Raw genomic sequence first — 18,799 nt, forward strand, 5'->3', positions numbered from 1 at the left:
GGACGCTTACCATCTAGTTGAGCAGAGATGTATGGTGCAAACACTGTTTCACCATACTCCTAGAATATTCTTGATGTCTTTGGATTCAGCATTTGAACTACAGCTGCACCATCTAGAATCACTGCATCAAACTCAGGGACACTCTTGTTTTCCAGCAGATTTGACTCCAGGCAGCGAAGTAGATCTGCTTTAACCCCAAACCGAAGTGTTCCTTCAGTTGATAGAGCTGGGGGTGCTGCCTGGTTTTCATGGGGAAAGAAATGGTTGATGTCTCCATCTCGTGTTTGGCACGAGATGTACAGCCTTGAAAAAAGTCCACAGTCACTTTTCAGTGCTGCAAGTTGTGCCTTCTCTTTTGACTTGACTTTGACAGGTGGTCTACTGAACAGTGGCAAGTTGTTCTTTTTGAAGTGTTTGTGTGAGAGGTGTTGTACACTTTTCCAGCCTTTGTGTCACAAACTCTGTGTACTGCTCCTCACCAAGGGTCTTGATCCTTCTCACAGTGTCGGCTACTTTGGTATTCATGATGTCTCTTGTGTCAATGACTAAAAGATCTTGGCTGTGTTCTAGAAATGGATTCCCCATCTCTTCAAGCACAGTCACAAGTGCCTTAACCTCCTTCAGGAATGCTGCTTGCACTGCAGGTTGCTGGTCATGGTGATGGTGTCTAGAGTCACTAGGTCCACGCTGTTGCTTTGTTGCTTGTTCTTCAAACTCTTTAGTGATCCTAGCGATTTCTGGCCCTGCTATCATCCAGCGTCTGAGTGCTCCGGGGATTGCCAGTCAGTCCAATATCCCCACCAGAACCTTTGACCATGGCATTGTTTTGTTCATGTTTTGTTTTGTTTCGGAGTGGGCACTGTAAAGGTTAATTTGTAACTACTTGACAGAGGACACAAAGGTCCCAGTTAGTGCTGGGAGGAGGCTTGGTTTGCTTGGATGAAGGGGTCTGGGTAGGGTCCATCAAGCTGTGACGCTTTGACATGATTGTGATCAGAATCACCAGCAAGTCGACATGGAAATCTGAAAGGATAACAATTGAACATTGTTTAGCATTGTTCAAGTATTTTTAATAGTACAAATGTGTCTTGTCCTAAACGAATCCTATGAATTATGCTTGTTAGACCGTTTAGAAGTTTGACCAAAATGAGCTAAAATGCTAGCTAGCTGGCTAGCTAGCTAACCCATAACGTGCTAGCTAACGTTAGCTGATGTTGCTGCAACTAGCCAGAGATAGTTTTGGCTAGCTAACACACATCAAAAAGTTCACAATAACTTGTAGTTAATCACCAGATATATATATATTTTTTTTAATGTAGGCCTAGGTTGAATCATTTGTATAGGAAAACGTATACGGACAACTGAACGTAAAATCTTTCTTACCTGCTTGTCAGTTGATTGACAGTTGAATGACAGTTGTGACAGTAGGTGCTATGCGTGTGAACATATGGGAGAATGACAGGTGGGCATGTAATTCACTTCAGATAGCCAAGGTAGACTACTGTATATAAGTAGGCTACATAACTAAAGTCTCACCAACTAAATAAAGTTGTTGGGCTTGGGAATTTCAAACTGAGTGAAAATGAAGTGAACATCTTGAAATTCTGGTTCCTCCAGGGGGTCTGTGAAAAAGGTCTAGGGGGTCACAGTGATAATTATGTGCTGGGAAGGAATACAATGTGTCACACATCCCAGGAAATAATAACTAATAGCTGAATAATACAAAAACTACAAATAAATTAATCAAATCATGTTTTAGGGTACATAAAACATTTATATTTTGATGTGTTTTTGCCTTGACTTTAACATAAATAAATGTTCTTGAATGCTATTAGTCTCAAAGGTATCACCAACAGAATGGGCACCCTAAAGTTGGTGGGAAATTACACCTTAAGTGTTTTTCTACTGTGTTCGGTTCCAAAGTTATGGATTTTTGAATATTAAGTTTCATGCTTTTATGAAAAAGTGCACAATTCCTTTGATTCAAAGGCTTAACCGCTGTACTATATACTCAGCATCTTGTCTCACTAAAAGCATAGAAAGTTAGCTTTTTTATAACAAGGTGCGCGCGTATAATAATAATAATAATAAACAGCCAACGGCGGAGGTCCCGCAGCCTCAGGCTGAGCCGCGGGTGCTGGGGCTGCAACATCATTGTCTGTCCTGCAGAGCTATAGACGCGGGCAGACCCTGTCCCGGGGCAGAGGGAGCCTGCACCCTGCGCAGTCGGCCAGCATGCCAACGCGTACCATCAGCCAGCCTGAATGAGGCCGGGCCAAGCTGCTGTTTGACCTGGACCGGTTCTGACCAGAATGACCAGAGCTTGTTGTCCCGGTGGGGTCGGCGAATCCTGACCCAGTCTGAGACCGCGATGGTAGGTGGTCTCGCATGTTGGGTCCTGTCGAAACGGTCCTTCATCCGGCGCTGACGTGTGTCGACTGTGGCTTGAAGCGAGTGGGCCGGAGCCTGAGCCGGAGTAGGGCGCAGCCTGTCCAGGGGCAGCTGAAACTTGCGCCCTAGCATGAGGGAGGCTGGGGAGATGCCTGTGGTGGCGTGTTGAGTAGCCCTGTAGTGCAGGAGCGTCTGTTGGAGACCGTTGATGAATGTGCACCCTTGTGCCAGGTGGGCCCTGATGCCATTCTTCAGGGATTGGTTCAGCCGTTCCACACCCCCGTTCGCAGCCGGGTTGTAGAACGACGTGCGGATATGACGTATCCCCTTACCCCCCAGATAGGAGGCCAGTTCGTGGGAGATCATTTGTGGGCCATTGTCTGTCGTGATTCTCTTGGGCAGGCCCCAGCGTGATAACAGGGACTCGAGAATCTCAATCAGCACCCCGGCTGTGACAGAGCCCACGGGCGCCACCTCAGGCCACTTGGAGTGGAGGTCGTAGACCACAACGAGGAAACGCTGGTGATGCGGTACCCTGTGCAGTTCACCACAGACGCCGAGCTGCAGGTGCTCCCAGGGTTGGGACGGCCAGTCCAATGGCTGCATGGGTGGGGGTGGGGCTGGGGCCCTGGTCTTCCCGCTCAGAAGACAGGCAGTACAGTCCTTGACCAGGGTCTCGATTTCCCTGTCGATGCCTGGCCACCACACCAAGTCACAACACCGCTGTTTGAGCCTGACTATGCCCAAGTGGCCCTTGTGCGCCATAGCAAGGACACGCGCCCAAAGGACACTCGGGACAGGCAGTGTCTTCTCCGTACCTCACCGGCAGCTGGAGGGAGCCAACGATGTTGATCTTGGAGTTGGCGTAGCCTCGCAGGGTGGTGGTGGGCGGGCCCAGTGGCTTGTGGGGGAAGAATTGAGAGTATGTCGCCCAATTCAATAGAGACACTGTGGCTCCAGTGTCGAGGAGAAGGGGCAGTGTGATGTCACCGACCACCAATGAGCATGTTTTGAATGGCACTCGTCCTGAGCTGACATTATGGATGATAGTGGTCGGTGGCTTGGAAGCGCTAGCTGGGGCTGACCTGCAGACCTTGTGGAAGTGGTTTAGCCTCCCGCAGTTGGAGTAGGCTTTGCCACGGGCAGGGCAGGTCTGGGCTCTGGAGTTGTGTGAAAGGGAGCCACAATTCCCGCACGGCTGGCGTGAGCGGTCACGTGACTGGGAGGCTAACAGTATATTGTCCCCGCTGTCGTCTGCACTCACGTTGAGGAGGGACACCCTTGAGCTGAGCGTGTGTGTTTGGACTGGGGGAGGTAGACAAGCTAGCTGCACAGTTCATAGCAGATTCCACCTGCACTGCTAGTCTAATAGCTACTTCCCTGATTTTATCACTGTCAGTGTTCAATATGAGTTGGTCTCTAACCATTTCATCCTGTAATGCCCCGAATTTGTATGAGCTAGCCAAGCCCTGTAGGTCCGCGACGTACTGCGTTATTGACTCGCCAGTACGTTGATGCCTCCATCGGAACACAACTCGACGGAGGAGTGCACTCTGTGGAGTGGTGAAATGTCCCTTTAGGAGCGCCACAACCGACGCATATGTGTCTAAGGTGCAGAGTGTTTCACACACACGCTGTCCCTCCACGCCTAAACAGTGCAGTAGCAATGCATGTTTCCTCACCGCGGACATTTCCAAACCGGTAGCCAGAAGATACGTCTCGAACGAGGAAATCCAACGCGCCCACGGGACGGGCGGCTCACCGGGCAGAGATATGAAGGGTGGAGGTGGTGGGATAGAACAATCAGCCATCTCTCGTCGCCAATGTTATGTTGGAAATACTTGGAATAATTAGACAACACGTTGTTGCAGCTAAACAGTGTTTACTCAACTGAAGACACATGCAAGGTAACGTACATCAGAACATCAACGTCAACGTCACGTTCGGCCATATGCCGTAACGTGAATCTCAACACATGAACACGACACTGTCGCAATAGTCAAAACACTGGTTAAAGTGCTGGCACTCGCTAGAGTACCAGACGTAACAAGGGGCTAGCCCCATTCGTGCTATTTGAGACCTAACGATCAGGAGAATGACACAATCTGAAACAGCAAGGCCGAGAGATGACATGAACTAAAATACTAATAAAATGTATGAAATTTAGTAAGATGCTATCCATACATAATACATTTGAGTAAATCTTTAAGAATGAATAACATTTGTCTGCAGTTCTTTTTGGTGACACTAGGTGGGGCTCTGCCCCTAATGACCAGTCGCCACTGGTCCCACGCCAGTTCCCCGTTATATATCAGGATCAACTCGAATCATGTGCGCATCTTGTCCCACCCTCTTAACACCCATAAATGCCTATAAATGTCCAGGGAAACTCAATTCAAACAGAAATCAATACCACCCCAATAGAGAAAATGACAGCAAACATTGCAAAGAAGGCAAAGAAAATAAATTTAACGGATTGTGGACTCGAGATTCTAATAGAGATTCTAATAGGGGATGTAGAAGCCAGGCAGAAAATATTGTTTGATGGACACAATGTCTGCAATACCAATGCCATAAAGGCGTCTGAGTGGCAGAATATTACAGATGCCATGAATGCTGGGAGCTTAGAGGTGCGGACCGTGGCAGTTCCCAGTCCGGCACAGAGGTCCAACAGGACAGAGGTCCAACAACCCAGAGGTCCAACACGACAGCCCTGGGTAGTCGGAAGTGGCTTGGCAGTAGGTCTTGTCAGTAGGTCATTGGCCAGTAGGTCTTGTCAGTAGGTCATTTGCCAGTAGGTCTTATTAGTAGGTCATTGGCCAGTATGTCCTGTCAGTAGGTCATTGGCCAGTAGGTCTTGTCAGTTGGTCATTGGCCAGTATGTCCTGTCAGTAGGTCATTGGCCAGTAGGTCTTGTCAGTATACCATTGGCCAGTAAGTATTGTCAGTAGATCATTGTCCAGTTGGTCTTGTCAGTAGGTCATTGGCCAGTAGGTCTTGTCAGTAGGTCATTGGCCAGTAAGTATTGTCAGTAGGTCATTGGCCAGTAGGTATTGTCAGTAGGTCATTGGCCAGTATGTCCTGTCAGTAGGCCATTGGCCAGTAGGTCTTGTCAGTAGGTCATTGGCCAGTAGGTCTTGTCAGTAGGCCATTGGCCAGTATGTGTTGTCAGTGGGTCATTGGCCAGTTGGTCTTGTCAGTAGGTCATTGGCCAGTGGGTCTTGTCAGTAGGTCTTGTCAGTAGGTCTTGCTGGTCCCTGAAGACTTGCTCTCTCCAAACTCCTTCATCATCAGCCAACAGTAGTACCAATAAAGCAGCCATTGTGTGTCATTACACATTGGAATTGCATGCCTTTTTATACCAGCCCACAGACATTATATATAACTGCTGCGAAGCTCAATGACATATGAACCATAATGGATTGATTGATTTTATTCATGGGAATAGAATCAACTGAGCCAGCGAACACAGCATCAGTTTAAATGTTGCCCTAAAAGGGGATGTAGCCTACCATCCAGAATGCCAAAGTCTTTTATTGACCAATTATACACAGCGATTTATAAATGGCCTATAGCCTTTAATAATGTATGCATCCTATGAATTTGGATTCCTGTGTCAAACAATGAGGCAGTTCTCTTTCGACTGCACAAAATTGTACCATTCATTTTCTAAATCAGACACAAACACCACCACCAACAGCCTATTTAAGATAAGAGAAGGCACAAGGTGCCTCCATGAATTATGAATGGCAATAGCGAATAAAATAAATAACGAGTTAAAAATGTATACATGATTGGCCGTCAAGCGCTGGCTCCCAATCACTTATATATACGTGATTGGCCGGGAATGTGTTAACGGCAACATACAGGTCCCTGACATTGAATAGGATATTATATATAACGTATATATACGCGAATGGCCCCGAAAGTGTTAACTGGCGCCCCCAAAAGTGGCAATTTTTAAACTTGAACTTGAGGACTGCATACTTTTTTTGCAAACCAAAATACTATACTTTATACTTATAGCACATGCATGAGCCTGGTCTCTTTTGAAAGATAACATTCTGAAGTCTCTGATACATACTCTGAAAATTCACTTTCAGTGCTAATGAAATATAGTAGCATAGGTCTGAACTTGAGTTGAACTTGAACTTGTGTATACTCATGTTTTTCTGTAGTAGTTGCAATATCCAAAAGTATATTTCCCCAAAAATTGGTATGGCTGAAAAAACACCCTGGGTCCAAATCCGTTCAGAAATGAGTGATTATGAGCGATTTTGGTCAAATGTAAAAAAAATCTAAATAAAAAAGGCAACAAATAGGGCTTTAATTCGATATATATAAAAAATATGCACACCCAAGCCGCTAGAGGTCGCCAAAGTGGCACGTCACACCGGTGGGCAAATAGTCCTCAAAATGTCCCGGGGATGGGTCGGTGCCAGTTAAGAGAAACTGGTCCTGGACTTGGATAACTAAGTGGAATGTGCACACACGCACACACAAGCAACACACAAAAAACATTGCTCACCTCAGCATCTCTTTCTAGCGTAGCTTTCACTTATCTTGCGCAAAAAACTATAATTTCCACAGATTTGATTTCGGAGTAAGTATGATGAATTAGCAATAATCCACTTCATGAAGTAAAATTGGATGCAACCCAATAATACCATGGCTCTAGTCAAGTGAAAACGGATGACTGACAAACTTTTTAAAGCGAAATTAAATAAATACACAAGGTAGACTACAACTGAAGGCTAAATATTGTGTCCTCCTCCAATGGACCATGAAAGCACATTGATGCATTTGTATTCAATAAAGACACAATGCAGCAGGCCAAAATGAATTAATAAGCTAATTCAGTCTGGGGGCCAGAAGCAAATGCCAGGCAGGCCGGGTTTTGCCCTGGGTCTTGAGTTTGACACTGAACTATACTATTACATTTATATGTTGTTCTTACTGTAGACACTTGAACGTGTCTAGTAGAGCTCTCTGCAGAGATTTTCCTTTTGAGAGGACTGACACTAAGGGGAGCTGGTTGGCGTCAGTCTGGTGGTCAGAGGAGCCAGCGCGGAAGTGGTTGAAGAAAACACGAAGAAGAAGCAAGTGCGAGCCCCTTCGGAGCGAGCCGCGGCGATGGACAGACGTGTGTAGAATGGCTCCGCCTCGACTCGAGTGACAAGCTAAAGGCTAATAGTGTACCGGAGCATAATAAATAACGCAACGTGCTGTAAGTTTATTAATTCTAAGTATAGTGTCTAGTCGACACAAGAAGAAGAATAGGGCGGTTGGCAGGCGGTCGGCAGACGGTCATGCGAAGACAATGTTAAGTTTGCATATAAAGAGTGAGTCGGAGAGTTAGGTTAGCCACCACGGCTACTAGCTTAGCTAAAGTGCCTTGAATTAGCATATTAGCTTAGTGCGTCGTGTCGTCCTTGCTACAGCGAGAGAAGGACTCGTCATCACTCCAGACTACCTACTGACCGCCAGCCCTTTGTGTACCACAGGTGACGGTCTTTCGGGGGCCATTTTATTGTCGAAGGGACTCAGACATTGTGTATGCGGGACCATTTTGCACCGTGGCTGTAGACTCTCACGTGCGGGCGAGTTTGTTAAAGGTGCATTCCGCACCTGCAGTGTTGGGAATTATCACCTGTTTTATTTCAGTAACATGCTCAGGACTGAGTGAAGGGGCTGTTCCGTTTTGGGCCACTACGTTCGCTAGCCACGACACAGCGCTGCAACAGGGGGTTTATTATTTCAAAGTGCCGGCTTAGCCATAGTGAACGTTCTTTATAAAGTGTGGGCCCCACTTAAGGTTTGTGTAACCAGCGTGTTTAGGCTGTGAAGTGTATACAGGGGAAACAGAGAGCATTTGGGGCTCTCGGGTTGGGAAGTGTATGCAGCGAGCGTTCACCAGTAAAGTAGCACAGTTGTGCGTTGGGTTATTGCCGTGCCACCATAGGGCGAAGGTCTGTTAATAACGTAACAGTGTTATGCGTTGTGCTACTGCCGTGACGCCTTTAAAGGGAACGTCCACCGTTAAGGTACCATGGTGAAGTATTGCTTTCTGTTCCAACTGAATGAAGAGAGACTGCTTATTAAGGAAGCAGTACTGTGATACACTGTTTATGTCTATGTCACCCTGCCGTTTACAGTCAAAGTTAACTGGGAAACTGTATAACTGTTGTGCTGTGTCTATATCCACTTACTGTGAATAGGGAGTTAATTGTCGTACTGCATTGTCAGCGACCAGTATAATTAAATGGGTCATGCACTAATTGTAATTTCTCAACAAGGTATTATTTTGGGGAAACCGTATTAACCACTACTTCCACTGGGTGTGAGGGGATATGCCGCTTACTAGACGGGATGCAGTTGTTAAGAGAATTACAGTGTACTAAGGAGTATTTGTCATTAAGAAGCCGTGTATGACAACTGTACAAGCTCCTAGGTTGGTAAATCCTAAGGCCCTGTCGACTGCCTTCATATACCTTACGTGGCAACTGCAGTTGGGGTCCAGCTGGACTTAGCTCCTCCGTGTCCCTGCTATCCGGTGTTTGTAGAACCTCACCCTCACTATAGGGATAATCCACCCTGCTACATTACCAAAGATGAAAGCAGGAGTGGGGAAGACGATGAGGTCAGGAGGTGCATCAGACAGGTCCAAAAGTTGCGATGTAGCAAAAATCCATTGTGAAAATGTATGTTTTTCTTGGAGCAGAGTCAACAAACAAGATCCTCAATACTGTCCACCACAACAAAGTTACATATTAAATCAGATATGTTCTGTTGCCATAGTATAACATAACATTCTAAACTCTCAATACTCTGCTAGATGCATCATATTCAATTCTAATTGTGTTTTAGTTCATTTTGTGGCAGACCGGCTGGTGTGGTAATAGAAGGCGACTATGTATGTATCAGCCAAGGTACTGGGGCATATGCCCATATTAGGAGATGCGAGGAGACTCCCGACAGAGCATAGCGCATCAGCACCAATGCAGTGCACCTGTGCCAGACCCGCCCGAGACAGGTGAGCGCAATCACCAATCAAGCAGCATAGAAAATGGAGACAGAGAAACAGAATCATTGGAGTAGCTGAGGCTAAACCTGTACGGAAAGAGAGGCCGTGAGTAAGAGAAGAGAGTGAGCGAGAAGAGGAAGAAGATTATTGTCTGTGTGACCAATGCTGTGTTTATCTGCTTTTGTAAGGAGGACCCTGCTGTGTGCTATAACCCCCGATCGTCTGAGAACCCCCATGTGTATCGACACCTGCTTGCCTGACGTCTCTTCTCCCGGATAAGCCCCCGCCCATATGAGAACCGCTCTCTGTGTACCGAACCCCACTAACGGACCAACACGATTCTCTTGTATTACGGACTGGCTGACGATCTCACTAACCTCTCCTTCAAGATTCCAGATTCCAGATTGTTTATTGTCATATGCACAGTTAAACAGACAGTTTGCCATACAATGAAAATCTTACTTTGCTAACGTCACAGTGACCAAATGCGTCCACATTTTTATAGGATTCTATCACATTTTCATAACAATAGCGAATATAACTTACCCTGCGCCGTTTTCATTGAGGTTTCTTACAAATTAACGATGTTTTATTTGTCCTTTATATGCGGATAACATTTAAAATATTAAATTGTACCATTATGTTTCCCTTTAGACAACAAACATAATGCTAATGATGCACTTTTGTTAAGTTAAGTTAATAGTTTAACGCTCCCGTGTTCAGATCACGTTTTCCTCACCTTTAATCCGGTGCTGACCTGTGAACTAAGGTGACAAAGGTCTTGGGACTTGTAGTCATTTTGCTTTGACATACCATTTTCACCTTTTAAACCAATGCTGCCATCTACTGACAACAGAAAGATAGTGTACATAACGTTACAGACCGCCGTCGCCCAAAACACATTCTAGAGCAGACCTGGGCATTGTACGGCCCGCGGGCCAAATACGGCCCGCGGGATGATTCTGACCGGCCCGCAAAAGATTACATGATAATTAGAAAAAAATAAAAATAATAATTCTTACTTTTTGAATATTTTTTTTTGAATTTTCTTTTTCATGTCAACGTTCACACGCACAATATACGCTTACCTAGGATTTGACTTGATTCAACAACAAAGCAGTCGGGGCAATGGCAAGCCGAAAACGGTCGAAAGTGTGGTTATTTGAAGTTTGGATATTTTGAGGTAGGTAGATTACATTTTTAGAGACTAAAGTACCGAAAAATTTTACCGTTGGGTACCGGTATCGATTCACAGGTACCGGTTACCGTATCGGTTCAAATGTGAACGGTACCCATCCCTACTGAACACACAACTGCAGGGCAAGGGTATTTTTGCTCATGAAATGCATAGCCATGTGAAATCCTTCATGACAAAGTTGCAATAAATTTCAAGGTAACTAGGCAGCAACAATCTCGAACACATGAAAACCCTGAAAGAAGTCAAACCATCAGCTGATCACCGGCACAGGTACTCATCCATGTTGGGAGCACTGCATGATGAATTTTCAAGGCGTTTTCAAGATTTCAAAAAGGTTGAGGATGAAATGCAGCTGGTTTCCTCTCCCTTTACCTGCAGTGTTGATAGTGTACCCACTGATGTTCAGCTTGAACTCATTGACCTGCAGTCTGATTCACTACTGAAAGAGCACTTTAAGTCAGCATCACTGCTAGAGTTCTACTCTGCTCTCAAGGAGGAGAACTTTCCAAACATGAGGAGACATGCTCAGAAGATGTTGGTTCTCTTTGGATCCACCTACATATGTGAACAGACATTCTCAGTCATGATGTTTACCAAATCCAGGTACAGATCCTCTCTCACCGATGAACATCTGTCAGCTGTGCTTCGCATCTCCACCTCAGACATTCAACCTGACTTTGATGGACTTGTTAAAGCTCAAAAGAGACTGGATTTCTCACACTGAATGAAAAAAAAGAACTGAAGAACACTAAAATGTGGGAATATAACAAGTGAAATGAGACACTTGATCCTTTTCTTTTTTTCTGCACAGTAAAAAAAAAGAACTGAAGAACACTAAAATGTGGAAATATAACAAGTGAAATGGGACACACTTTTTTGCACAGTTCTGAAAACATTAAATGTTTAATATAGGCATGTAAAGTAAAAAATGCTACAAAACAGGGACTTTTACACAGTTACACAGTTCAGTCACATGTCTTGTTTATTTTGGCTACAAAGATGATGTGATGTCTTTAGAAAGCTAAGAAAATCCTTGTTTCAATAGTATATGAAACTCAAAAGGCCCTTTGTTATTAATGTGACTGAAAATGAGTTAAATGTTTCACATTTTGTTTATCATTTTGGAAATTCTATTTGAATAAATGATATTTTTTAAAGCTAACCTCACCTTTTAATTGCCAAATAATAACATACACTCTTACCTTACCAGCGGTCAAAAAACAATGCCATTTACTGCTTTTTATATAGAAATAAAATGTATATTATGTATAATTGAGTTCGGAATTTTGGCCCGGCCCTCCAAAATATTTTCAGTTGCTCATTTGGCCCCCTGGGAAAAATAATTGCCCACCCCTGTTCTAGAGATTCCCACTTCTTACTGGTAACATACGTTCATATCTAATAGTCTTTAGATCACTAAATATAGATGAATACTCGTGGAATTTGATATATATACTCTAAAATAAGTATTATTTCACATCACCTACCTTTCGACGTCAAAATCCGACTGGGCTTTGAGTAAAGCCCCAGAATGCCACGCAAAAGGGGGCGTGGCCGGATTTGGATAGGTTGGTTCTGAGTGGACGATAATGGCTTACGTTCCGTTAGTCCACCCTTCACACAAAATCACACAATACTTAACTTAAACATTTAAAATACAAGCGAGTAATAGAAAATAAGGTAAAAATAGATACATTTATATATACAAGGCACAGTGAGTTACATTGCTCGTTCCGATCAGTATTTACATAATGTAGGTGACGGGTCACAGCAGCAGAAGTGTCTTTAGTGATTCATAGTTCATTTACATTTACATTTAGTCATTTAGCTGACGCTTTTATCCAAAGCGACTTACAAGTTCTGTGCGACAAGACAGCAAGAAGGGTATAACTCTATCAGCTGAGTAACAATGTTCATCAAAGTGTTGCGTGTTACAGTGTAGGTTAGTTTATTAGGACAAGTGCATGACAGTAAGGTTAGTCGGGGTTAGATTTTTTTTTTTTTTTTTTTTTTTATCATTTCAGATAATGGTTGAAGAAGTGAATGAATGAATGAATGAATGAATGAAAACTTTATTTAACAGATTGCAGAATGGGTACAATACAGTACGGCTCAATACATACAATTGTTAAGGGGATGCAGACCTGAGAAAGACGTTTGTCTTGTTTCCATCAGGGTCCCCCATTTTCAATTCATAGACATTTATGACATACACAACATACATGACATTTATGGCATAGGGACATATAGGTATTTAGTACTGATACATTTGTGACATAGGCGGTATTCAAATATACAGTACTGTTACCCCTAGATCCTGACAGAGTATATACATATGATGGGGAGGGGACTGTACATTAGGAGGGGGTGGGTGGGTGGGAGGGAAATATACATACGGCGGGGAGGGAATATATACATGCGGTGGGGAGGAGACTGTCTATTAGGAGGTGGTGGGGGTTTTGGGCATTTATGGTGGCCAGTTTCGAATTGCAGCCTCCCGTAGGTGCTCTTTAAGGGCGGTTTTGAATGTGGGCAGGGATTCACATTCCTTTACAGCTTTGGGTAGGGCGTTCCACATTGTTGTGGCATAATTGCGAAACGTGTTTAGTCCCTTGTTTGAGCCGAATCTGGGTTTAACATGATTTGTTGAGCTTCCTCTGGTGTAGTGGTTGTGGTATTCACTGACCTTTGGGAAGTATTTTGACATGTACATGGGCACCCCGGTCGTATAGTGTATCTTGTAGACCAGGCCCATTGCAAGTTGCTGTACTCTGTCATCTACTCTAAGCCATCCTAGGTTGGCAAAGTGGGCAGGGGTGAGGTGGGTTCTGGGGTTCAGGTCAAGTAGTAGTCTGACCAGTTTGTTTTGTGATGTTTGTAATTTTGTTTTAAGCGCCTTTGAGGTGCTTTGGTACCATGAGGTGCACGCATAGTCATAGTACCCTTGAATGAGTGCTCCTGCCAGAGTCTTCAGGGTATTCTTGTTTACCAGAGAGGAGATCCGGTACAAGAATCTAGTTCGTTGGTTGACTTTTTTTATTACATTGGATGCCATTTTGTCACAGGAAAGATTTGCCTCTAGGATGGAACCCAGGTAGGTAATTTCGTCTTTCCTTGTGACAATATTGTCACCCACTGTAACTGAGAATCCGTCGGTCTTGCTGAGTTTGTTATTTGAACCGAAGAGAATGGACTCTGTTTTGCCCATGTGTAATGATAGTTTGTTATCAGCGAGCCATATGCAGATTTTGCCTAGTTCCGTGCTGAGGGTTTTTTCAACCTGCAATTTGTTCTTGTCAGAGACCAGCAGGGCTGAGTCGTCCGCAAACAGGAACAAGTTGCAGTCACAGGCTGACGACATGTCATTTGCATAAATTAGGAAGAGTAGCGGTCCTAGTATGCTTCCTTGTGGAACACCACAGCTCACTGTGAGGGGGGGGGATAGAGTACCGTTTACCTCTACCATCTGTTCTCTCCCCTCCAGGTAGGATTGCATCCAGCTCACTGATAGGCTATCAAAACCAGTCTTTAGTCGACGGCGAAAGATTGGGGGGGAAGGGAAGGGTGACTGTGTTCAGCAGTAATCAGTACAGCAGTAATCAGGTCAGTGTCTGCCGAGAAGGTGTGTGTGTGGGGGGGGGGGGGGGCTAGGCATTCAAGAGCCTGATGGCCTGTGGGTAGAAACTCTTTGTCAGTCTCGTAGTTCTGGCTTTCAGACTCCTATATCGCCTGCCTGATGGCAGGAGGTTGAAGAGTCTGTGTTGGGGGTGTGTGCTGTCCTTAATTATGTTGTGGCTCTCCTGGTGGCCCTGGTAGAGTAAATGTCCTGTAGTGAGGGGAAGGCTGCTCCAGAGATGTACTGAGCAGTTTTAATCACTCGCTGGAGTGCCTTCCTCTCCTTAGCAGTGCAGTTTCCATACCAAACCGTGATTGAGCTGGTAAGGACACTCTCAACCGTACTTCTATAGAAATAGCTGAGAATTTTGGGTGGCATGCCAAATCTTCTCAGCCTTCTTAGGAAGTACAGTCGTTGGTGGGATTTTTTTATTATCTGTTGGGTGTTGTGAGCCCAGGTGAGGTCCTCGTTGATGTGGGTACAGAGGAATTTAAAGGTTTTAACCCTATCCACCTCCGTCTCACCTATGTACAGAGGTGTGTACTGTACACTCCTCCTCCGTGGGTCAATAATCATCTCCTTGGTCTTGTCTGCGTTCAAGGAGAGATTATTGTCCTGACACCAGGCCGCGTCTATGCCTTCTACAACGCTGTTCGGTTTCCACGTTGCCGTTTTGCGCTCTGATTGGCCGAGCGCGCGCATGCGCATGAGCCGCGGTGCGGCCCTCAGCCGTGCTGCGATAAGGCTTTCGCCAGCGGGGAGAGGGGCTACCGCGAGCGGGATCGCTGCGCTTGATTGATTGATTGATTGAAAACTTTATTAACAGATTGCAGAATGGGTACAGTACAGTACAGCTCAATACATACAATTGTTAAGGGGATGCAGACCAGAGAAAGACTTTCGTCTTGTTTACATCAGGGTCCCCCATTTTCAATTCATCGTAATCAACGACTCATCAACGACCCTCCGTGCTCCGGCTTTCAACAGCGGGGAGAGTATTATGGGGCTTATGCCGCGAAGCAGTAACACACATAGTTGCAATGCATCTGTCAGTCGTACTTAACTATGTGTTCACTGTTGTGTTACTGCTTCGCGGCATAAGCCCCATAATACTCTCCCCGCTGTTGAAAGCCGGAGCACGGAGGGTCGTTGATGAGCGCAGCGAAGCCACTCACGGCGCCCCTCTCCCCGCTGGCGAAAGCCTTATCGCAGCACGCTGAGGGGCGGCGATGAAGCCCGAGTCGCACGGCAGGCAGCAATACTAAGCTCCAGTTAACCTAATTTATACCGTAAGCAATCATTAAAAAAATATACCGTTAACTGGAATATGTTGTTTCTTTACACATATGTTGGATTATGTAATTGGTTTGTCATGACAAACCAATAAAAAATCGCGCGACTCGGGCTTCATCGCCGCCCCTCAGCCGTGCTGCGATAAGGCTTTCGCCAGTGGGAAGAGGGGCGCCGTGAGCGGCATCGCTGCGCTCATCAACGACCCTCCGTGCTCCGGCTTTCGACAGCGGGGAGAGTATTATGGGGCTTATGCCGCAAAGCAGTAACACAACAGTGAACACATAGTTAAGTACGAGTGACCGATGCATTGCAACTATGTGTGTTACTGCTTCGCGGCATAAGCCCCATAATACTCTCCCCGCTATTGAAAGCCGGAGCACGGAGGGTCGTTGATGAGCGCAGCGATCCCGCTCGCGGTAGCCCCTCTCCCCGCTGGCGAAAGCCTCATCGCCTCATGCGCGCGCTCGGCCAATCAGAGCGCAAAACGGCAACGCGGAAACCGAACAGCGTTGTAGAAGGCATAGACGCCACCAGGCCACCAGTTCCGCCACCTCCCTTCTGTACGCCTCCTCAGCTCCCCCAGTGATCAGTCCGATGACTGTAGTATCATCTGCGAATTTGATGATACTGGTGTTGTTCTGGGAGGCCACACAGTCGTGTGTGAAGAGGGTGTACAGTAGGGGGTTCAGCACGCAGCCCTGGGGGGTCCCTGTGCTTAGAACCTTTGTGCCTGATGTCCGGTTGCCGACTCTGACTGACTGGGGCCTATTTGTAAGAAAGTTGTTGACTGCATCCTCAGTGGACCGGTTCTGACGGTAAGCAAACTGCAGAGGGTCCAGTGTGTCTGGGATGTTCTTCTTGATGTGTGACATGACTATCCTCTCGAAACATTTCATCACTATTGGGGTGAGTGCAATGGGACGATAGTCATTCAGTGTTTTTCTTTGGCAGGGGCACGATGGTGGTGGTCTTGAAGCAGGTTGGCACAACAGCTTGTGCTAGTGACAGTTTTGTGACCTTAGTGACTTTAGTGACCTTTTCCCCTAAACAGCAATAAAACTGCTGTTAAACTTGCTTCTACCTTGTGCTGTGTGTATTTTGTTAATTACAATTTGGTGACAGCTCAAAACACCCCAGAGTCTGTCACATTTTATTTTATTTATTAAAATCACAATGGCAACTAGTTTAAATCAGAAACCTTTGCACACAGGCTGTTTTACAGCATTTGTTTTGACTTTTTATATATTGGTAAACTGCTGTCTCTCACTTGTCTCTCACCATTTTGCCTTTTTGTCCATATTGTTTTTGATCCTGAACCAAGGAGGCTGGTGCACCCAGCTCTCCACTTTTGAATTAGAGTAGTTGAATAAATATGGTTATTTTTGCTTAAAAACGTGTCTGACTCCTTGTGTCCACCACGTTGCAACCAAGGCCTAGGGGGAAACGAGCCATCTCTGCTTGCCTGTGGATGCCTTAGGGCAAAACATGCAGGCTTGGTTGTAACAACAGGAAAAGGCTAAAGAGCTATTTATTATCAAACATTATTATTAGTTATATTTGTATTATTATTATTATTATTATTGTTATGACTAATAATAATGATAACAATAATTATTATCCACTATTATTATACTATATTATTAATAGTATTATTATTAAGGCTCTGGGTGTAACAATAATACTGACCTATCTATTAGTTATTCTTTAACTATTGGAGAATTATCCGACGTTTTTCCCAATATGTTCATTATTATTATTATCATTATTATCATAAATAACATTTATTGCATGCGTTAGTTATTGTCTGGTGCCGCCTAGTGGACGCACTTTGGAACGCGTATTGTGACTCTGGACAGGTAAGCTGTCTCTGCGCCGGTGCGTCGCGCTATTTAAATGACACTCTTGACCATAGGCTGTAAGGTGAAAAGCCCTGTGGGCGAACTGACGTGGCCAACGGTACGTTGCATTGTATGCGCCGTTAATATCCGCAATTATCCTTTCATTCATATATCTAGTTACTAATTAATGCCGTTTATTTCCTTTCCTTTGTATAGGTAAATAATCTGACTACTGACTAAATGCTATCGACTACTGACAGTTGCTAAATGCTACTATCCAGTGCTAAACGCTGACAGTTACTAACTGTAACCTGACCATCAACAAACTGTTATCCGTGTTGACTCTGCTGGACATTACCAAATGCCATATTGACCTCTATACTGACATTATCCACTAACGTCTGATCGTACGCTGCTGGCTAACTGCTAACAAGTACTACTATCTACAGACTTAAGCTGCTACTAACTACCAGCTACCAGCTAACTGCTTGCTTAATTGACCACCTGGTGATGATGGCAATTCAGTTATCCAAATAACGGAATGTTTGGACATGGAGTCCCAATAAATGAACATTCTTGCAAAGTCCGAATTGTTTCTTTTGCTTCAATTTATAAGTCGTTCGCCTACACCCTTCCAATGGGGACATTTAGTTGACTCGTACTTAAACATGGAAGAATCAAAGTGGAGAGATGGTTCCACTTCGTCGACAGTCAGACGGTGCTAGGTGCCATCCAAAGAGAAAGCTATGGATTCTAAACGTTCTTCGCGAATCGGGTCGGAGAGATCCAGAAGGCTGGTCCCGTAGCTGACTGGTGGTGGGTACCAGGAGAACGCAACATTGCTGACCTGGTCACAAGAGGCCGCTGCTCCCCAGAGCTACTCGGAGAGGACTCTGCTTGGCAATGCGGCTCTGATTTCCTCGCCTACCCCGAAGAGGAATGGCCAAAGAAATCAGCCTCAGAGGTAGCTACCGCTGCGAGAGACGCAGTAGGTAGGCTTCAAAGAAAAGCCTTCACAGTTGCTATCACAAGAACACAAGCAAAGACAATGCCTTCCCCTGCCAGCTCAGGGGAAGAAAAGACAACAGCCATGAAAGAAGAACCAGATGTTACTGTCTCGCCAAACAGAACCTCCGACAAACTTTGGGGCGGGGCTCTCATAGGTCAGATAAACCCGAAAAGATACATTTCTCTTAAGACACTGCTGCGTCGTCGGCTTCACCAGAAGGGCACTAAAGTTCTGGGCGACAGTAAAAACCCGGAAGGCCCAGACGACAAAAGCACATTTGCCAACCCGCACATTGGTAAAGTGGGAAGCATTAACAGTAAATGAAATTCGAAGTGCAAAGCTAAAGAAGAGGCGTACTGCGGCGCAGACAGCTTTCACAAGGAGAGCCAACCAGGTAGCAGACAATGTTGACACCGCATCGCCAGCGGAG

This window comes from Notolepis coatsorum (genome assembly GCF_963971535.1).
Source record: "Notolepis coatsorum genome assembly, chromosome: 9".
NCBI classification, from domain to species: Eukaryota; Metazoa; Chordata; class Actinopteri; order Aulopiformes; family Paralepididae; genus Notolepis; species Notolepis coatsorum.